Source organism: Pseudopipra pipra, chromosome 8 (assembly GCF_036250125.1).
Source record: "Pseudopipra pipra isolate bDixPip1 chromosome 8, bDixPip1.hap1, whole genome shotgun sequence".
Lineage (NCBI taxonomy): Eukaryota > Metazoa > Chordata > Aves > Passeriformes > Pipridae > Pseudopipra > Pseudopipra pipra.
The window spans coordinates 5,725,971-5,749,336 of NC_087556.1; the positions used below are offsets into that span (position 1 = coordinate 5,725,971).

Below are 23,366 nucleotides of genomic sequence, written 5' to 3' on the forward strand. Positions count from 1 at the left end.
GCTGGGACACTTCCACAGCCACAGCACTGATGACATCAGCTATTTCTCATACCCCAAAAGTGCCTTTTGCACCAGGGTGATGATTTGCAAATGGAGTGAGAAGGAATCAGGTCTGTCTTCACCCTGACAGCTCTCCAGTTGTGCACCACTGTGGCCATTTCTGCCCAAGGCAGGGTTCTTGCCATGCAGGACCACTTGTAAAATCTCTTTTGCCCTGTCTATAGTATTCCCTCAAGCTTTTCATCCAATGCAGTCATAAATCTGTCTGATATTCCTCCCTGGGTAACATTTGATTGCCATGGCATTCTTCCAGACCTGACCTTGTATCTTTTGAGTCTGTGGCAATGGACTCCAGGGAAAATTCAGCTTCAACTCCACTGTAGCACACAGACTATTTACAAATATGCAACTGTTAAGAGAGGCAAGTGCATTCAGCAATTCTGTATTTTACTACTGAGGAAAAGGGGACAAGAGGGATGGCAAGGCATCTTCCAGTCACAAAAATTAATATTTAAAATAACATTCAGAAGTCAGGTGTAAAATTCTGGAAAAAGTCGCAGATACCAGCAAGGCCAAAGTGTTATTCCAGGCAGCAAAGTCTGGAGTTAGACTCCATAACAGTCTACAATAATCAGATGATGCAAATCCCAGCACATGGCATCAGAACCAGGCTGCCAGCACAGGGACTCTGGGCACCACCCTCTCCCTCTCCAGACTGCATCCCCATCTGCTGTGAGTTTGATGCCTTAAACCCCTAAATGGTTTTTTATTTTTCTAATATTGGTAAGCCTTAGAAGTTTTATAAGTAGGTTTTAAAAGCAGTTTTAAAAGCAGTAACCCTCCCTTCTTTGTCCCTTGTCCCTTTCCCTTTCTCTAGCACCCTTGTTTACACATTCCTTAACCCTCTTACCCCATTCTATGCTCCCTATATCAATCCTACCCCTGAATATAGCAGAAATGTTTAGTCTTTTGTCAAGGCAAGGCCTAGATTGTTGGCAGAACAGCATATCAGGGCCTAAACCACAGAACACTGTCAAGAATTAGGTAACTATGTACCCTTTGTGCTCTGATGAAGAGGAAGGTGGGATGAACAGGGGGTCCCGAAATGCACCCCAGACTCATTTTAAGGGGGTGGATTCGGGGCGGACCAGAGTAAAGGCCACAGGGTGGACACATCTGGGATTGGATGGATGGTATTAGAAAATGTAACATCTCAGGCACGGCCTGCGCGCGTCCTGTAACATCTTAGCCTTGGCATAATAAACCCTTTCTTATCTCACCCCTAATTAACTGCTCCGGAGATTTTTTCAGCACCAAAATTCCACGGCAACAGTTGGCCACGGGCAGCAGCCTCTCCAGAGCACAGAACCATCTGAAACAAATGCTCACAGATGACATATTTTATTTCCAGCATCTACTTTTTCCTTTTGTAAGTTGTACAGGTGCCAGGCAGAGAAGCTGGAGTCAAATGACAAGTGAACTTGGGGCAGACTACCAACTCTGAAATACTCAAAGATGTGTAGGCTGTGTACAATTCCCCATGGAAGTGTACAGGGAAACTGCTGATTTCTAATATAATCACTCGTAAGGAGAAGACGAACTTAAAAAAATACCACCAAACATGTAAGACTGCCAAATCAGAGTCTTTGTTAATATTTGCCATAATAACACAAATAAGCAACTGATATAAATGTTTTTTTCTTAAAGTTTGGGAGTCTAACATTCCTAGAAAGGAAGCTGATCTTGACCTGAGTCGAAAGAGTTTTTGCTGTAGTCATTGACTTAAGAGCAATGGTCACACCTGGCAAAGGACAAAATAAATGAAAAAAACAATTGTGTTCATTTTTACACTTGCATCATGGCTTGAGACAGCACCCTAATTATCAAATTCATCCAAAAATATCAGCTTCTGTAACATCCATCTACAGAACTATCAAGCTTTTGCTTTCAACTCAATGAAGCTTTTGGAAAGACCTTTACCATTCCTCATACAAAAAGTAAAATAGTTTCATTTTTATTCTTCACTTAATCCTGAGGAGAAAGTTGATAGGCTTATCATCAATAAAAATAAAAAATAAGTGCCATGTAGTCCTTTTACCTAAAATGATCTGTGCAGTCCGATCCCAGTGTTGTATTTTCCAACATCTCTACAGCAGTTTAGGAAGAGCAGTAATCACAGCCAAGGCCTGAAAGCTGGTTTTCTGGCAATTTTCTGTTTCAATGCAGAAAATATAGAGGGCTCAAATGAAGAACAACTGCTACACTTGGCCTGGATATGCTGTTGATGTTCTGATATTTCCATTTTATAGTTTTAATAGGTGTTTCTATAGCTTTAGTAGGTGTTAAAATAACAGCATCGCTTTCTAGCAGCCTAGACCCTCACACCAGCCATAATACTGTCATCTAACATTCATTTCACTTACTGCAAGTAACAAGAGAAGGATTCAACACTTTTTTTTTTTTTTTAAATTAGGAAAACCAGAACTGCTTAATAACTTACATTAAATTCCTGGTGTGGAAACTGCTGCAGTAAAACTTAACGGTGGGAAAAGATTCAACAAGAGAGAATGATTTTGTTTGAAGTAGCTGGATAAGTTCATCTTTATATTTCCTAGCAAGATAATGAATGAGGAACAAAACACATTTTTCTGTGTTTCCCAGCATAGCAAATGTCTCAGTGAGCAGTTGTGTTACTGACAGCCCTGGAAAATTACAGATTTCAAAATGAAATGTGTCTAATCATCACAGAACAGAGTGAAGACCACAGCAGTGAAGATATTATTTCTACTGTACTGAAATCACAGATCTCACTGACATCCTCAGCCACGAACTGCACACACCAAAGTTTCTGACAACCAAGTACCAATTCCTTCTCTTGCCTCACTGTTCAACTATTGCAATCTAGGAGTTTAGGGGCACTTGTATTGCTTTTCCACTGAGCTAAGAAGAGTCTGAAAGGGAGCATGTCATGGTGTTTCACAGGAAGAGAAGGAATCTCTGATTTGACTCCAAGGAGTGAGCTGACAGTTGTGGTGGTGAAGGGAAGTGAAGATAATAATTTCTGTGGCATCATGTTCTTGGAGCTATTCGTGCAGAAAGTACCAGTGATAGAAAAAGCCAAAGTTGCTTTAGAGCTAGCACTTATGCCTGAGAGTGATACGGCAGCCTAATTAATTGTATTTAAAATGTAGCCAGTCTAGGGGTTGAAAAGTCAAGTCAAATCTCACAGGACCAAAAAGGAAGGACTGTGCCAGCATTCACTGAATAACCATCATGTTTTCCACCAGGTTAACAGGCAGCCGTGCCAGTGCTGCTCAGGCCTCTTCCACAGCTTGTGTCTCCAGAGCAAGAGCAGATTTCATGCCCATTTACAGGGCAGTCCCTGCAGTGTTCCCTGTGGATATGTTTCTCCCATCTCAATAGCAGTAAGACAGTAATTTGTGCGGGGACAGGTGGGAGCAGAGGTGGGTATCAGTACCCTTAGAAAGCTGATAGCAGCACTGCCCTGACTGCTGCACTTTGCTCCCACATCACATGGGATGCTGTAGGCAGACAGCTGGAGTTCTGTATATGTGCTACATGCAAAGGCAGTTGCACTGACCTTCCCTTTTCGTTACTTGATTGAATTCAGTCACAGACAAAACAGAGGAATCTACATGTTCCCTTTTGTTCAGAAGCTGCGTCTTTTCTGAGCCACACTACATACATCATGTCTGTGGGGTAACCCAGAACAAAGAGTGAGTGTAAAACTGCACCACAGCCAACACACCAGCAGGGTTAAAGTAGTACAGGGGTTAAGATCACTGGAAAAAGTAAGAGGGGTGGCAGATTTTCTCATTGAACTCTGAGTCTTTCTCTATCTAGGCTTTCCCAGTGTTATTCTGAGCTAGAGAGAAAGAAGCTTCCTGTGCCCCAAACCTTGCATTTGGAAGCACTACGCCCTGGCCAGCGCTTGCACACTTGTTGAGACTCTCAAGCCCCAGCACAGCACAGCAGAACACAGGACACTTGCAATGCAGACACAGCTGGCTGCCACACAATCCCATTTGTTCTCTGCACTTTGCAGGAAAACTTGTGCCACACTGGAGTTCCACACTGACACCAGAATGAGGTTTGCTCTTCTACAGGCAATTGGTTTTGCCACATGTTCCTGCTGTGGGCTGCATCATTGCACTGGGAGACAAACTCAGGACCTGTGCAGAATTCCCTGAGCCTTTCCCTGCTGCATTACCAGCACCACAAAGCAGACACCAGTTTAGGTCATCTTTTCATTCCTGTTACAAAGCATAGGATGACAACGTTTAGGCATTTACAAATGGATTATGAACATAAAGTAAAATGCTACTGCTGACTTCTGTGACTCCAGACAATTGCAGCAGACACTGGTTAAAGCTCTCAGCAGTTGCTATATGCTGGAATAAAAAACCATAAGGAACATAAATTATATCTTAAAGGAACACAGATTGCCAAAAAAGAGTACATGCAAAAGTCAACATATTAGAAAGCTGTACAACAAACCACAACCACACAGCACATTGTTCTACGTGATTACTAACAAGACTTGATATCAATACTGTATTCCAAGAGAAGACTGTCCTTTCTTTCAAGGCTTCTAGCATTTTCACAAACAACTCTTCATAAATGACTGCAGGATCCCACTGTATACTACACAATCTGCTGCAGGAAAACATGACTTACGTATTATCTTGCTTTTAGTATTGCCAAAACCTATGTTCTGTTCCACAAATATACTTAGAAGATCAGAACAAAGGTAACATTTAAAGAAATAGTAAAGGGACTGGTTTGTTGGCTGGTCTTCAATAAGTTAGAGATTATTTCTGTTGTCTCAATCTTCAACCAAAATATAAAGGATCAGAAATTTGCAATGAAGAATTAATTCAGGAACAAAGTAAAAGAACAAACCAACACCTCCCCAGCCCTCTAATCCACCAGTCTGGCTTTGCAACATGCTTGGTTGCACTATGCAGGAAACCATTCCAAATCAGTTTATTCATTTATTCTGGTCTTCAAAGAGAATTATAGTTTTAAAGAAATAAATGGATAAAGAGGCTTCTCTTTAATTTCTCGAACACTTACTAACAAATCTGCCCATGTACAAGAGAAATATGCAGGGCGTAGAAGAGTTCAGCATTTTTAGGTGAAAAACAGACCTTTTAGTATTAGAGATACTTGTGTCTTTCCCATTACAGCTGTCTGCAGACACCGCTCTTTTCTGGCTATCATTAAGTTATTAAAGCTGCCACTTGTAGTCAGTGCAAAGGGATGTCTAAAAAAGGAGGTCAGTGCAAATGTCAAATACTGGTGTCCAGTTACTACCTAGACAACAAACTCGGGAGCAAAGGGTGTTTGTCTACCTCCCACAGTTAAAACTTAAGTACAACATTTTGGAAGCAGTTCTTAAATCTCAGTAACTATCCCCGCTTTAAAAGCTTTAGTGGAAAAGATTTCTCTCATAGCACCATCTAATTGAAACAGGAGTATTCCCATCATGAAGTGTGGCTGAAGGAGTGTAGCATGAATTGGCAATAGCTTAGATCTTAGTCTCCTCTCAGAGATTCCATTTCATTGATTTCAACTAAATTACTTCTGATTTGTGCTATTGTAACAAAGAAAAAAAAAAGAGCTTTCATCTTGATTTTGCACCACAGAACTCAATAGCATTTATGCCGTTGACTGCAGTGAGTGCCAGAATCAACTCAGCACCTAAAGAACACCGTTTTTAGAAGATCCTGTAAATCTATTGCAGCTCCCTGGGAGCAAAGACCCAGATGGCCAGTTTCTGCTGACATTTTTTTTGCTGTCCACGGTTTGGTCTGAAAACATTAATAATGAAGGGTGAGTCTTAAAAAAGAAAAAAGTTATCTTGGAAATGTCTCTCCAACCGAGCACAAGTAGAGTGAAAGTGCTGATGTGGTTCCTTTGCCGGGTACTGAAGGAGCTATGCAGGACTTGATCCCGCAAACACCACATGCTAGTTTTGCTTTTATCACCTGCTAGGAGAGTCATTTCATGAGAGAGCAACACGGCTGAGTACCAGTAATGAATCCTAGAATCCATGTGATGAAAAGAGGGAGATGTAGAGAGTAGGTAACAGTGCCTGAAACAGTCATTATGCTTGTTCCCAGACGTGACCGTGGCTGGACCCTGAGCCGACTCTGCTGCTTCCAGTGAAACTGCTACATCTTGCACTACTTAGCCTGTATGAATATCCATTTGTTTTCTAATAAATAGAGGGAAAACCAGTATTTAAATAATCATAAAACAAATTCAGTGACTCAGCCCAGTGTGTTTTTTGGAATCTTAACAATTTACTACAGCTAATGGTCCTTGCTTTCACCTCACACCATTAATTTTCAAAGTCACTATTAATCTCCAAGAAAAGCATTGAGCTTTGATTATTATTGCTTAATTACATGGAAAAATAGACAGACTGTTAATATTAATTTGCTTTACAACAGGCCAACTAAGTTATCTTCAATTCTCAGTGCATTCTACAGCTGTCATTTTTTGCCAAGTAATAATTAATAAAATTATTAATTGAAACAAAGCTTTTTACCAGTGAGAAAAATCCTTATTTGAGCTCATGAACACTCATATTTTACTACCCAACTCCTATTGTATTTTGTTTACCATATGTGAGCCCTCAAGGTAAAGCCATTGCAAGCTTTACCTTGACGTTTCTATGTAAATTGCTTCAAGTTATGCATGGAAATCTCATAAGACAGGTTCTGCCTTTCAGGGAAAAGGGAGAATGTTCTTCTAAAGACTCAGAGGACAAATTTAAGACCAAGGTCATGAGAGCAAAGGTGGACTTAAATATTTGAAGTCAGAGAAGTCTAACTTCTCAGAGAAGCAGGGAACTCTTTACATAGTTACGCACTTATGTGGAAATGTCAGCTACCCCCTTGGACTGTAGCTTTCCAGAAGCCTTCAGGGCAAAGCTTGGTGAAAGTGGCCTATTTTTTTACTCAGGAAAAAAATATTTTCATGACTTTCCACAGCCAGTCAGTGAACCCCTAAGAGGCAAAAAATTTCTGAATTAATCGAATAAAAAGGCAGTTTTTTGAAAGTACTTATCAGGCAAAACATGGCAAATTTTGTTTGCGTGTCAATGCCTGCATAAAGTCTTCTTTTGCTCTTCATCACTTAGAATAGAAAAGAGGTAAGCCTTGAGATACTCAAAATCCCTCTATATTTCAAGTGCTCTCCTGCCTAAGCACATGAAGGGCAAAAGCAAGGGGGAAACAGAACATTCTCAGCTGCATTTAGGTGGATTTCTTCTACAATATTAGTAGCAAGGCTCCTGTTAAGTCACAAACACTCAAACAATGAGGGGAGAGCAGGACAGCATTAAATCACAGTCCTCACAAGAGTCAGAACTAGTTTTTACACAATTCCTATTTTTCCATCATTTGTGGTGTACATATAATCTGAATGATAGAGAGGTGGACGGTAAAGGTCTTCTGGAGACTCCATCATTGATGCAGTATCAAATGAGTTGGCATTACCAGATGCTCATCTGCCATGCTCCTAAAAGCCCCTAAGGGCTCATACAACCTCCCCAGATCTCTTATACCCTTTCAAATCCACCATTGAAATGAGGGTACTTAGCTATTTCCTAACCGAAACAAGCTAAACAGCACCACAAGTTCAATGCCTTGCTCCTTAGCCCAGCAGTAACACAGCCATTACTATTCTGTCTCCAACAACCATTTAAGTATCAATAAACATAACCCCTGTCCCCTCAACCCCCTCCATCCACCAGTCCTCTTCAGCAGAAACCAACCCTGTTCCTTCATAGGTCACATTCTCAAATTCTTATCATTTCCCAGCTGTCACTGTATTTGAACCATCTTTCACTATGTCAGGATCAACTTGTCAGCCCTGGCAAAGGCTGTGCCACTGTCCTGGTGAGACATCATGAATATGCTGACCAACAGATTGCCGCTCTGGCCATCCATCTTCCAAGAGAAGCAGCTGAACAATGTTCTCCTCAAAGCCAGGCAGTGTTTACATCTGAGTGTCTGAGCCAACAATTCACTTGAACATATAATAATGTTATTGATTTATTATATGTTAATTCTTGTTTGTAAAATAAGATAGGATGAGGAATGCTACTGATGAAAGCTCTGCAGTGGAAGACGACACACTAAGATTACAGATGATTCTCCTTTTAATGAAAACATCCCTCTTATTTTTCTTGAGGTTTCTTTCTTGAAATGGGGAGAAATTGCTCATTCCTGCAATTGCTTTCTGTTGTCAGATGAAGTACACTTTCCTCCCTCTCATTATCAAAAAGCACATTCACTTATATTTCTGCTTTAACTTCCTTCGGAGGATAAAAGATGACAACAGCAAGCAGAGAGCAAATACTACATCAAACCAGAACTCAGCCCATTTAATTCAGCTCGAGAACACAGGAGATTTGAAGTGAACAATTTTTGTGACACAGGGAGTAATGAAAAGCCAACAACATGAAATGGAATTCTTTTACCATTTCAAGCAAGTCTGACAAGTTTTTGGGTCACATCCTATGATTTAGATTGACTTTTAGAAGCAGAACCCCAAATCTTTGTCACTGAAAAAGAAAGGGTATACTTCACCTTCAGCCAAGTTCCCTAGCAGAAAAAAACCAAACATGGTTAGGAATTCTTGGCAATCTCTAGACCGAATCCCACACACTGTTTTTACTGCATAATTTCTAAATTGTTAATATATTATAGTAAAATTCAAGATCTAGGTGTTTTCACGGCATCCCATTTTACTACATATCACACATGGCAAGTGAGCTATTCCCTAAGTTACAGTATATAAAGCAAAGAGCCCCAAGGAAAAGCCAAAAGCATAGAGATCATACTGAAGTATCAGTATTTCAGGAGGAAAAGTGAGAAAGGAGAGAGATTTCCCTCTCTCCTGTAAGTTTACTCCTTTATCATACCAGAACAATGAGCACCAAAATCACTTTGATTCTAAGGACAAAAATTTAGGTCAGATTCACTATCGGTGGATTAGTATTTCACAATTCTCCCCTGTATCTCCAGTGCTGGATGCTCCTTTCTTTTCTTTCTCTATCTCAGTCTTGCACATCCCAATTCTCTGCCCAACCACAAAATACTGAATCTTCCACAGATGTCTTTATTATGATGGCAAATGTGACCCTATGTGCACTGTTTCTACTGCCTGAAATGTTTTTCTCTCTCACACTGTCCTTCTCTCTTTTCATCTCAGTTGAACAAATCTCCTTTACCTTTTACTTCTAGTAACTAAAAGCCAAGGCAGAAAGAGATGAACTGACCATAGGATGTCTTTAACTGTAGAGCACTGGGGGTAGAGTCAGTGCATAAGAAAGTTGACAAGTATTAAAGCTCTGGTACAGCAAACAGTTAGGCATGTGATTCGATCTTTGTACTGAATATATATTTAAGCACTGCCCAGACTGGGGAGTGCAGCTATCTCACACTGGGGGAGAAAAAATAAATACAAGCCCGAAGTACAAAAGGCCAACACAGCAACAGAGCATGCCTTAAAAATACTTTCCTGGCACACCCACATTGCTAACCACGAAGCATTAAAACTAGTAAAATTTTTAGGACATCTCAGGGGCCAAGATTAACTTTATAACATACAACCCCATCGCCCAGCTTGTTCATACAATGGCCTTTTTTGTTTGGGATTTGTTGTTCTTGTTGTGTGTGCATTTGCTCAAAAGAGCTCTGAGGAGTTTGAGGTGCTTACACAGCACCACTGACAGAGAGTTCGTGTGCCATGGTCCATAAAGATTATTCTTTTAGTCTCCAAACCTCACCACTCACATAAAGAAGCTATTTACCAGTTCTTAGAGCTGCAGAATTCTTCTGTTTGCTCAAATGGCAGAATTTGTCTCTCAAATGACTGTAAAATAACCAGCTCTCTCTTCTGATTAAAATCACTGACCCCTAATAACTATGCTTTGGCCAGTCACACAGTGACAAGGGTTAGACATTGTGAATACAGTCTAAAAGACAAAGAAGAGTCAGGCAGATGACACAGTTTTAAACTCACACTTGGTGATGTGTGTAAGCACTGTCAGGGGCACATGTCCCTTTGCTAAACCACTGCTATGCAGTGTTCCACTCCTGCCTGTTCCATCAGCCTGCTACTCCCTGTTAACCCCCAGCTCTCAGTGCAGGGCTCAGCAGGGGTGCCAGGGCACAGACTCAGAGCCGGCACACTGGGGAGGTGGAGGCACATCACAGCTTAAATCCCAAATAAAGCATATTCCTGCATTTACAGTCAACTACTTCCAATTGTTATGTGCACATTTCAGAAGCCACAGCAGACTTGCACACTGCTGTCAGCCCATTTGTTCCTGTTCCAAGTCTATCTCACTGTAGCATTTGTTTCATGCTGCCACTGAGAACATGCTTCAGCTGTCTTGCTGTTACTCAGTCTCAGTACAAGCTCTCTCCATTAGGTCAACAAGGCATGACCAGCCCCAGGTTCCTCAAGGCCCTGTCCCTTCACAGATCTCTAATTATGCACAAATCCCAGTGTAATTCTCCTTTACTCTGTGCTCCAGCAATAGGAATAAATGCTTCCCCTTCTTCACCAGCAGCTGCCTGGGAAGGACTAAATAAACTCTTCACATATTTTTTAACTGAAATAAAGCAGCCAAGTGGTAAAAATAACAAAGCACTCCCCCATGGCTAAAAGGAAGCTGGAAGACCTCAAGGGGAGAAGTAACACCTACATTTGCAGAGGCAGGGGGGCACAGAGGATAGGACACCCAACCAAAAAAAACCCCTTGTTTCACAAGCCAGTCCTACTGAGCTACTGCTTCGCTCCCTGAAGACCACTGGAAAAAACTAGAAAAAAAGAAAGCAGAGACTGATTTTCCATCCAATTTATTCTGTAATTTACTTGCTAAAACTGGTCCCTTTTCCCTGATCCTTTCAGGATTGCTTTGTGAAATACAAGAACATTAATTTATTGAAGTGATACAAAACAGAGGGCCAAATAGTCAGACATGTTAGACCTTTCGCAGATTTCAAACCCAGGAAGCAGTAAAACCAGAGAGGCAAAAATCAAGCCTTTTTTTTTTTTCTTCCACTACACTGGTTCATTGCATGACCCTGGACATGCTTATGGAAGATCTTTCCTTCTGGATCCTTCCCAGATTGCAGGCAACAAAGTAAGAGCCTTAAGTGACAGCATTTGTGATAGCAGTTTGCAGGGGAAAAATTAGATTTTTTTGATACCATGCTGTAAGCTCACCTGAAGAGCAGCAGGACCTTCTAAGCTACATGTGGCCCCAGAGAGGTGAGCCTGACCCTGCACAGCCACAGTGCTCATAGTGCTCCTCTCACTGCACAGCCCAGACCACGAGGGGTGTGAAGTCACCCCAGCACAGCTCTGGGTAACAACACATTCACCCACCAGGAGCTCCCTTTATTCTCCCTATTGGTACATCACAACTGCTTCAGACAGAGCGTGTCACCCGCCCCAAAGATGCTGTAAGTTACAGAATTCCTTAGCTTCCACTTCTAGTGAAAAATCTGTGGTGAAAATGAAAGGAGTAAGAAAATATAGCACTTACAACACAGGGGTTTGACATTTCAGGGTGAATTCTTTTCATGGTGCTGGTTACAAAGTAGATCAAAAGTATATGCTCAGTTTTGATCCTAACAACATAAAACTCATTATACTAAATCATTTCCCCGTGGAGAGATTTCAATATATATGAAACTGTCAAAAATCTCCATTATACCCATAAAGGATACTATGTTATTTACTGAAAAAAAGGGGAGAAAAAAGTAATATAAAACCTACAGAGAAGTGGGAAAGATAAATGAACATCTACCACAGAGGCTGGGCAATTCCTAAATGGCAAAGGGTCAGAAAAAATCTTCATGTTATATTGTGAAGCATTTCTATTATCTTTGTGACTGAGTAGAGCACAGGGACTGCTATCAATAAATGTCCATATACGTTTTATTGTCTGGCTCACTACCAGCCAATTTCAATTTTCGCTGACTTGTTGAAGAAAAAGAAACCCACCAAAAAAAGTAGACCTACGAACTACACAAGGGGAGACTACTAAGCACACTGTTCTATACTTTGACTTCAAAAAAACCTCAAATTTAAACCTTCTGAATTGTATATGCATAGAAGTACCCCAGCCTTCCTTCATGAGCTAATAAAGAAACCTCAAGGAAACATAAACCATATGCTAAGTTAAGCACATGCTGGGACATGAGTCGTGACTTCGTGTTTCTTCTTAGAATTGCTTTGAAATATTCATGTCAGATTATCATAAAACATCCTGAATTTTAAAGAAGTTGAGAAGAACTGATCCCCATTTCCAAGTACAAGCCTGGATCCATGGGGGTCTGTATTCTTTTGTTAGCTCCAGTGGTCTTGGCTAATACATGTGCATGGACTGAAACAGAATTACACTGAACAAGCACCAACAGAAGGTGGCTCACAGTGCGATCTGATCTCTTTACTCCCTTTTCTCCAGCTTAATCTTACCTGAAATAACATGTTTATTACAGGGGTCAAAAGAAGCCTTTGAACTTTTGACTCAAAACCTTTTCCAAATTTCAGCCTGTAACATTTCACGTGCCTTCTGAAACCCCTTAGATAAAGCAATACAAGGATCACCTACACTTATGGGTCTCTTTTACACTGATAATAACCAGCATTAAAAACCACTGACATTGTAATCTCTGAAATAGATACAATACACACAGGCAAAAAGTCCATTCTGCAAGCCCCAAATAATTGCTTGGTCCAAACCTTTAAGTCTTTTTTTGCTTCACTTCCTGAGTACATTGTTCAAACTCAATGCACACTAGTAACAGAGATGTTTGTCTGATGTCACCAGCTTTTCTTCAGGACCATTTCTTACTAAGCAGCACTGAAAGCAGGAGGATCAGACCATCTCAATAGTCAGCACTGCACTCTATACAGGATGATGAATTTACTTTCCTATCCATTCTGTGATAGTCTCCTCTAATCAAGATGTTTTTCCCATAGAATTCAATAGCTCCCAACAGTTTAGGACAGGAATTAAAAGGAAGTGCTGTGGTTTGCAGATTTTTGGACTATTCCAAAACACTACAGTAAGGTGCATTCTTTTACCAACTTTACCATAGAAATTCTGAACTTCCTTGTGGAAAACATTTGCCTTCCGTGCCTTTCTGTAGACTAAGAAACATTTCTACACCACTTATCCCTGTCAAGTGCAATTCTTCCATAGTCTGACCCCGCAGGACTCCATAAAGCAGCAGTTAATTGCAGAGTCTCATTAGAGCTGAGGAAGGTGCAGACCTGGGCATGAAAATGGTTTGAGTTAAATTCCTCCCAGCTGTGTGACACAAGAGGCGCAGAGTCTCCAAGACAACAGTCAAGACAGTGGCCAAGACAGCAACTTGTTACTCAACTATAACAGACATTATCTGTAGCCTTGGGCTAATTTTTCCACACTCCATTGTGTGAAATGGGAAGAGCAGCTCTTCCTTCCCCTCCCTTCCACTGTTGCAGTGCATGGTGAAAAACAAAACATCTCAAACACTACAGAAAGATATACCTCATAGAAGCAATGACACACAGCTTCTGGCCGGCTCCTCAGGATTCCCTTTTGTCTGGGAGTATTAGTATGCAGCAGTGTCAAGTCAACAGGGCTCTGAGTGAGCTTGCTTGGCCACCACAAGTAATGTCAGGAAGTCACTGAGACACAACTGTACCTGCAGTGATGCCAAAAAGGGCACAGCAGGATTACACTAAAATGCACTAAAAATTCAGTGGATGCAAGGAGGTTTGGGAGTTAACGTGCACAGTAACAAATCCCCTGGTGCTCCTCTCTGCCGGGAAAGTCGGTGTAACAATACACAGGGGAAAGCATTACTTTTTCTTTAGAAAGGAAAATCATCATCTTTTTTGTTTTTAATCCAATGAAACACACATAAAAATAGAGTCCCATGAGAGAACAGCAAAGTCTACATTATAATAGCTAAATTAAAAGATAATTTAAGAAAAAGACACAAAAAGGAAGATAGGCTTGATCCTGCAAAGTTAGAAGCATTCTATCCTTGCATTAACAAAGCATTTCTGTTATTTCTTAGTCTTTAAATTCATGAATATTCCTCACAGAACCGTGCAGAAGCAGGTAAATGCTTATAGTTCAGAGTGTGTTTAAGTGCCGTGCTGGGTAGGAATTAGAGCAGTTTGAGCTCTGCAGAATCAAGGATTATGCTTAAATCTTCTGTGGTTGATTTTATGCTAAACTGCTAGTGTTTACCTGAATGTCTTATTCTTCTCTCATTCATTTCTGATAAATCTGAAATGCATATAGTTATATTTAAGACTAAATATTTGCTCCTATGTATCACGAGTAAAGACTTCATGATAAAGAAGAAAGAGGCTTTTATAGGGCTCAGAACTGCATATTTCTTGACCTTATTTCTAGTATTGTAAGCTGAAAACTTCTTGCCACTGATAAAATTAGTGCCCATGCCCTCCTTGATTTTAATTTTCTAGAAGAAGGTGTTTATAAAGAAGGAGTAAAAACTATTCCATTTCTAAACATTAGAGAAGATCAGCTCACGTGCTAATTCCTTTTCCCCTTTTCCCTCTGTTTCGTGCTGTAGTGATGCTGAAGCTGCAGTGTGCCCACAAAGCACCCAATTTCCAGAGAAGCTACCCACGTGAAAAGAAATTGAAATATTGTTTTCCTCTGCACAGCGAGGACAGATCAGACGGTTATTTGAGAGCTGCACAGCTGAAGTACACTTTCAACTCAGAAGAAGATATTCAGTAGGCAACAGAACTACTGATGGTAGGGCTTTAGCTACTTACCACTGCACAGAGCCAAACAAGCCAAATATGAGCAGGGAAAAAAGCCGCAACCGATAAACAAATCACAGTTAATAAATCACATGAACAAAGACACGCAAAGGAAATGAAGTCATTACTGCTCTGACACTGTCCTTGTGTTGTCTGTACATACTCGCTTTTCATACATCATTCTCTTCTGAAACCTTAAGTGTCCACTAACTGCTGAGGTAGTGAGACATGGAAAGAATTCATGTTATTTTATATTAAGATCAAATCAATATGCAGGCAAGAGAAAAGCTACTTCATGATCATGTTATCAGCCTCCAACTTGAACTCCTTTGTGTTGCAGAATGTAGTAAGGGGAGTTTTAGGGGTTTTTTTTATAAATGTGGACTTAAACAACTAGATAACTTCCTTCATAAAAGAGGCTCTCAATTTTTTCAATACCTGTAAAGAAATACTTACAAGAATTCAAAACCACAAGAAATAAATGCAAATTCTGGTCAGTTTGAGCCTTCAGGTACTTAAAGGGTAGGAAAAATATTTGCATAGAAAAACAAATTTATTCTACATTCTAATTTTTCAGCATCATGAGGAATGAAACAGCAATGCAGATAAACAGTGCCCATTGTGTTAAGAATGCAGGCTTTTGCAGGGGAAATGAATTTACTGAAAACTGTTGGAGGCGAAGAGACGGAGTGGCAAAAATATGAAGCATGGAGAAAGATTTATGACCCTTGAATGGACACTTTTATACCGGATTGGACATTCTTATACTGGATATGACATCCCCTGGATGTGACAGTTTTACCCCAGTTCTCCCCAGTTTATTATTGTATTATTATATGGTTGTGTACACCCCCAGTTGTTGTTTTTTGAAATTATCCTCCATGTTGTCTCCTTCTTCCCCTCACAGTTTTCCCGCCTTAACCCTGTTTTCCCGCTCCTCTGCCTGCCATTGGCCGGTGTTTGGTGCAGTGCAGAGGCAGCTACTATTGGCCCATCTCCCCGGTTACATTCAAACTCCTCCCCTCCTTGCCCAGATACCCAATCACCTTCATCCCTGAGTTGCCAGTCTTATGCTCCTCCCTAGCCCAAACTCCACCCCTGAACCTATCCTATATAAGTTACTGTTTCCCTAATAAAGTTTGGCATTGCTTCCCGAGACTTCTACTGTGTCGAGACCCTGATTTGCAGTGCCCGATCCCATCCCTTTTCCGCGGGTCGTGGCAGAAAACAGATCAGGCTGGTGCCAAAAACTGCTCTTATCCTCAAGGTTTGAATAAAAACTCGAGCAAAAGGCCCAGACCTCTGAAGTTGGCCAAGATGTCACACAAATTTCCATAAACTATATGCACAGTATGCTTAGAAAGGTGCCAACATTAACCTGCATGGATATCTGGAAACACTAAGGGACTGAAAAAGTTTCAAGTCTTTCACTTACAGCATTCCACAATGTTTTAATTCTCAAGCAAAACAGCTGTTCAAAATGTCTCTGTAGCCTATTTTCCACAAGCAGTTCCTGCAGAGCCAAAGATGCCTCATTCTTTGATGGGATTAAAAGTTTGGCTGATAAAGACAAGAGCAGAACTGCAATATCCTCAGAATTCTGTGAGGTTTTTAAGGCCCTGAAGTATATAGTTACTGGATTAAAAACGGACTACATTACCTAAGTGTTGAAAACAAGAAGAAAAGAAACACTAAAAGATTTGTTAGAGGTAATCATGACTCAACAGGAGTCGGTCCCATTGATGATACAGTATTTACTGTCTGGAGGCAAATATATCCCTGCAAATACAACTAGAAGCAAACACAGTCAGAATGATAAACAGTAAAGAAATGAGTTCACTCAGAATGGACCCAGATGCTTGTTAAACTGAGCCTACACGACAAACCCAAAAGTTGTAAGGCAGCCCAATGCAAAGTCATAAAGCTACAAATATTGTCATGCACAGCTACAGAGTGGGGGACCCTGCCTTGCACAGCAGCAACTCTAAAATCAGTGCCAAGTTCCAGTGTGATCCTTGGCTGTACAAAAGAGAAGTAATAAGAGATCAGGATGTGGTTCTGCTCACCTCTGAAGCACTCTTGAGACCCATAACAAAATGCTGCTCATAGCACTTCTCATGTTTTAAAGACACTTCAAAATTGAGAAGGATGCACAGAGGAGGTTTTGGGATCAAATGAAGGGACAAAGAATACAAAATAAAAATTGATGACACTTCCTTTTCTTCAAGGAGAAAATACCTGTAATCATGGCTCTTAAATCCTGCAGAGTAAGTCTAACAAGACTTAACGACAAAAAAAGCCCCAAAGTGAGGCAAATTGAAATTAGATAAAGCTTTTAATAATATGAATGATAAACTACTGAAATAAGAAAAGAAACAGCAGGTTCCCTGTTCCTAATATCTTCACATGATTGGATGCCTTTCTGTTAACCACGAAGGATCACTGGGTGAAACCATGGCCCGTATTCCCAGAAGACTGGAAAACTGGTCTATGGACCCTGACATGAGAGGCAATTTCAGCAGTTTACAGCCAACACCGTGATCTTCCTCGTTTATGTCATCTGTACAATTGATCCTGTGGACAGCAGGAAAAACTGCTACCTGGAATTCAGGTTTGAACTAAGTAAAAGTCTGCTCTCTCTCATTAACTCCACTGCCACAGAGCTTCTCAGTGCTCTCCAAACCACCAATCCACAGCTAGACCAGAATAGCCATCTGCTACTCCAAGACAGAAGGTTCACATTAAGCTTCTTCATAATATGTATCACAGGTGAAGTCTATGAGTATAAAAAGCAAGCTAACAATCATATTATTACAATATACTCTGACTTTTATTGCAAATGCGACTCCCTCCACTCCATTTTCTTTAATCATAAACAAATGCCACGTTTTGCATATTCCTACTCTGAACATTCTCTTTTATGATAGTCAACACTGCCTCAAAGCAGTCAATCATTACAGAATTCTTATTGTTCTGCCTTGGTTTTTCCCTACCAATTCACATCAATAAACCAGAACTAATATTGCTATGAACTTGGATAACTTGATAGCTTATTCTAGTGAAAGAAATGCCTCTTTTCAACACAGCATTTGCAACGACTACTGTATAAAAGGTAGTTCAATTGTATGATTGTGGCTATCATGATTTAAAAGGATTTCTTTTCCCTGCTGGAGGCTTCTGCAAGGTTGGGTAAATCCAGAGAGAAAAAATTACTTTCACACAAAGAAACAGTAGCTGACTAAGGAGTTTTCTGAAAGCTTCACCCAAATTCAGATGAAAGTCCTCAGGCATTAGACAAGACCACATCTCAGAGTAAAGATGAGTTTATTTCCTGCCTGTTTTTCAGCTCATATTATCTATTGAGATTCTGCATGCAGTGACTGCATTTCAGCCTCCTCCCTGGGAGCTGGAGGAGGCAGGTCCACCTTCAGCAAGTAAAAGTGCACTGCCAGCTAAGAGCATTAAAGTATTCCCCAGGGAGCAGCAGGACACCATCTTCCCCCATCCCAGGGGGAGTCTTGCTACCTCTGTCTCTTGGAAAAAAGGTGGTGAGACAGCCCTTGCACTGCAAGAGACCTCAGATTTCACCAATGTTTACAAATCAAACTTTGTTCCAGGCAAGGATAAGACTGTTACATTGTCCAAACAGATGGGTTATTCTTTCATGTTGCTCACAGTAGTAAGTGTAGCTTTAGCACGCAGCCTGGAAAGCCCAGACTCTCACTACCTGTGGAGCAGAATAACCAAGCTGCCAGGCACCATTTTATGTTCTGCACCTGTCTGGGAACAGCCTTCAAGATCAGTCCCACATACAAGTAAATCAAGACGAGTCACAGGGGAAAGGAATCTTGGAGAATAGAGACAAATCCTACAAGAAATCAATTATAAATATGGTGCCAAGCAAAGAAGTGAAGGCACTGATATGAGACTTGGCTTTTGGGGAGTATTCAAGACACTACAAGAATGGTGCAACCATGTTCAACTTTCCCATACATCACAAGAGCCTGAATCTCCTGTGACACTGTTACAACTCAGCATCATTCCTCACCTCACCTTTTATTCCATCATTTCTTTTCTGGTCATTGTCTCTCTTCTTATGCTATTATTCATTCCCGTCTTCTTCCTGATCATCAGTTTGCAGACTTCCAACAGCCTTCCAGACGTGTGCCTTTCCTCCTCTTCTCTCTGTTGACTTACTTACTGAAGCCTCATACTTTATTCTCACTGCTCTCAGTGATTTCTTTCCTCCTTGTGCATTCAGAAGGTTTCCACACTGCCTGATCAGGGTTCTTAAAAAGATAAAAAATAAGGACGCACAATTTATTATTTACAACTTTGTGTGTGTGTGTGATTAAAATTTAGATCAAACCATGGGCAAATGACACGAATAACAGCATCTCCAACAAAATGCCTGTTTCCCTTAATAGACCAAAAAACACAAGATCTATTTGAAAAAAAAACAGTACTTCCAAAGCATAGTTCAGTGTTTTTTCTTAAGTTGTGTTTAATTTGATATATTTTATTCCCAATCGCTTTACTTTCCATTTCTTTTTAAGTTTTTTCATTATTTTACTATTATGAGATGATCTTCACTCCTTTCTCACTCTGGGAATCCTCTTGACTCAAGTCAAACTTGTCCAATTAAGCATAAGCCTGTTAGATAATATGGCTTTAGAGGGATTAATTTATTTTCCTTACAGCATTCATTAGCTTGGACAACCACTGTTTGTGGTGGAACTGGACTGGAACAGCACAGTGTTGGGCTCTTGGCAGAATCAGACCTTCAGGTACAAGAAGAAGAAGAGCCACCAACCCAGCCCTCCCTACGAAGCTTTGTGGTTTCTCAGGGAGGATCCAAGATCAGTGCTTCCCTGTGGCCATTCCCTGCGGGGTGCCTTGTGCTTGCATGTATGAGGGGTCAGAGAGCAGCACAGAGCTGCCCCTTGTTGGCCCTCTCGTCTCTTGTCTGTCACAAATTCCCGTTCTCAGATATTGGCAGCACTGTTCCCCTGTCAGTGTTCCCAAGTCACAGCCTACAAGACGCACTGGGCCCCCCTCAGGGATGAAAACCAGCACCGCAGCTACCTCAGAAAACGGCCACTGCATGAGACGCCTTGGGCAAACAGCCAGCTCATGGCCACCATGCATGAAGAGCCTTGGGCAAACGGTTGCATGGGGCAAGTGGCCACGTGTGGGGAGCCTCAGCAAATAGCTGCCTCAGGTCAATGGCCACCACAGATGTGGCTCTGCAAGCAAACGGCTGCGTCGGGCAAATGGCCACCACATGAGGTGCACCACCGCAAAATGGCCGCCTCAGCCAAGCGGCAGCTGCGGGCACTCCTACCTTTGCCTATGTGCCCTGCAATGTGTAGGACTGCCAGCCCAAAACAGAAGTTTTCCTTTCACACTCCCAAAGCAGGACTTGGGAGTCCTGCACCGGAGCAGCTGGAGTAGAGAGCTCCCAGCCACGCCAGCCACTTTTCCCCTGCCGCAGGGCCACCATGGCCCCCTGGCCAGCTCTGGGCTCACTCCCCTGTGTGACCTCCCCACAGCTGCTTTGTGTGCTGGGGCTTGTCTGAGGCAAACGGGTGACAGGGCTTCCTCACGCACAAGCTCTCCAGTGCATTCGCTCCCCTTCTTCCCAACCGTCCTGAAGCGTCCATCACCAGCAAACTCATGGCGAGCCACCCCTTTTGGGAACTCCATTTGGGAAGTCTGCAGTGTGAAATTGGAAACGGAGAAATGAATTGTGGAGGTACGCACTGCTCCCAGAGGCTAAACCCATTGCTGCGGCAATCACAGAGAAGCACAACTCACATGTGAAAGGAGGAGAGGAGCTGTGCTGCAGATTCCCATTGCTGCTCACTGTGAACAGCACATCTGGGCTGGAAGATGGGGGAAGGAAAGGGAAATTGCATTCCTTTCTCAGGCCATTTTAGTTAATACCTGCTGTGACCATATGTTTGCACGTAAAAACAATCTCTGCATCAAATATTAAAGCATTGCCAGGGAAATCTCCCAAGTTCTGTACTTAATGGCACTCAATCTTTTTTGTTCATTCCATCAGTCCTTATTAAATAATTAATAACAGATTAAATATGATCTTTCACATGACTACAGTTCCAACTACTGTTAAAAGAGCAGCTCCATCTGACGCCCACCACCTAGGACCAAGTGATGCTCTGCGCCGATTCACCACTTACATTTAAGTTTTGAGCTAAAGGGCAATTCTTTACCCCTGAATACAACTAAAACTTTCCAGCTGAGTGTGCTTGTAATAGACTTGCCACTGGAGGGACCAGCTCCTGGAGAGACCGGGGCATCACAGCTGCCCTCAGCCCTCTACTCTGGGGCATGGCTGCCTCCTGAGGCTTCAGCCACTTGCACTTTCACACCTTTGGCAGCTCCCCATATTCCCCCAGGCCCTGCCAGACAGCTCCTCTCCAGCCTTCTGCATGCCCCTAATAGGGTGTCAAGGCAGCAGCCCAAAGCCACGTGCTTCTCCGAGACCCTGCAACAACCCTTGGGACACTTTCATCAGCTCCTCATGCTGCCTTCTCCCAGCCGTTTTCTGTCCTTTGACCTTCCCTCTTTCTTGGCAGCTCCCCCGAGCCTGTTGCCATGGAAATGCCTAACTGCAAACCCTCCTCATCCCCAGGAACCGGCCCCTGGAAGGTTCTTTCTCCTGATAGCAATAACCTCTCCTGGGCTGTGTGCCCCAGCAGCCCTGCTTCCTGGAAAGGGGCACCCCACTGGCCCCCCTGCACTCAGATTGGTCCCTGTACTGCCAAAAGACAAACCCCACACCAGGAGCACATCAGACACCACACAAACAACTCATAAGTTATGCGTATAGAGTAGCCACAATGTAGTCAAAAGTGTTGGATACATCAGTGAGAAAAAATAATCAGAACCACTCTGGTTCCCCAGTTTGCCAGCACTCGGCTAATAACATTCAGAGTGTTCTACTTAACATAATAACAATTAATTAACTTTAAACGGGTGTCATTCTGCCCCAATTAAGCAGAAGAGATTTCCAAAAAGGAAAAGAAATGCTAACTGATATATGCCATTGAAACTCTTCCCCATAAATCTACATTTTGGCTTTGTACACATTTGATATTGCTGTTGACAAATTTTGCAAAAAGTATTTGTACTTAAACTAGGTTAAAGAAGTTAATACGAAGGAATAAACCTATATTTTTCAGTATGAGTGCAAATAATATTTTTTTCATTTCTTGATTAAAATGTCATAGACTATAAGAAAATGTTATTCTCAAGAAAATAATGCTAATGCTGTGCTCCAAGCAGAATGATACATAACGCAAAAGGAAAGATGGTAAGAAGTAATTCATATGTATCCACCACAATTCACTGATGGGTGCTTTTCTTTAACCAATATAGTGTCTAATGGGCACAATAACTGGAATATGAACAAAAAGCCATTTTCACTTCCAATACACTTTACAGTGATGCTTTTGCAATTTAAGTCCCATTCTTAATCCATTTTCACAGGCCTTTACCTTAATGCAACAAAATGAAAGTGACCTGAGGGACATTTTCTCCTCTCCATCAGAAAATATAGGCAAGCTATGTGAACTCCAAAATATGTAGATTGTTGTTCTTAAATGGGGTTGTTTCAGTCAGAGCACAGAGACACTTTACAGCCACCGAGGCATAACTATATATTTACTTTCCCAGCAGTTTAATTTGCTACACTGCCACTGGTATTGCAACCATGGTTTACAAAATCATACCACAATGATTTAATGTACTTCAAATTTCAAAACCCTCTCTGGTAATTGGGTGACAGTAATTGACTCAATCTTAGCAAAACATTCTCAATAATCGCTTTATTATAATTTTTTTCAATTACTTCACAGGTAAGTATAAATTTCTTACCTCTGAGTGGCTCACTTGAACTTACTTTAAAATGATCACCTTTGCCAGTTACAAAAATAACATGTTAGATTTTCTCTTACAGTGAAACATAGCAATTTGCAATGTGACTTAATAATTAAGAAATCTAATAGGCATCTAAATGGGAGACACAGTCAAGAGGAACTAGTTTTTAAAATTTTCATTGAGCCGCCATTGAAAAGCAATGTTATATTTTATTGTGCAGAAAAGTAAAACCCACCTGTTCGCTTTCCTTCAATTAAAACACATTTCAGTCATAAAAAGGAACACATGAGTTTATGAAGATATTTCACTCACCACAGAAAAAAGACTGTGGGAAAAAGAGAATGCAGAAATAAAAATTGAAAGCATTAGCAATAATTTCAGAAACATTTCAATTTTTGCTATATATAAACATGTGGCTATGTTTTCATAACTACAAAACTAAAATAAAGAACATTTTATCCAAAAAATATATATAGTTTCTCCTATCTTTTTTAGTAGAAAAATCAAAAGAAGCTGTTTCAAATTGAACTCTTTTCAAAGTATTTATTATCAGATAAAAAAAATCTTATTTAAGAGCTGTATTTAAAAGACATGTATTTTTAGTCTTAAAAAAA

The 23,366-nt window shown here is 41.1% G+C and overlaps 1 long non-coding RNA gene across 4 annotated transcripts in view; it reads right to left on the reverse strand.

The window, feature by feature from the left end:
• Positions 1–23,073, reverse strand: part of LOC135417821 (uncharacterized) — a 66,670-nt gene extending 43,597 nt beyond the window's left edge. For 2 of the 4 annotated variants that reach the window (XR_010432223.1, XR_010432220.1), the window contains exons 1-2: positions 19,933–20,218; positions 18,901–19,136 (exon numbers count right to left, since the gene is read on the reverse strand). This is a non-coding gene — a long non-coding RNA (uncharacterized LOC135417821). Of the gene's footprint in view, positions 1–18,900; positions 19,137–19,932; positions 20,219–22,987 lie in introns of those variants that run through there. The other 2 variants (XR_010432221.1, XR_010432222.1) reach the window with 2 other exon arrangements.
• Positions 23,074–23,366: the final 293 nt, after the last annotated feature.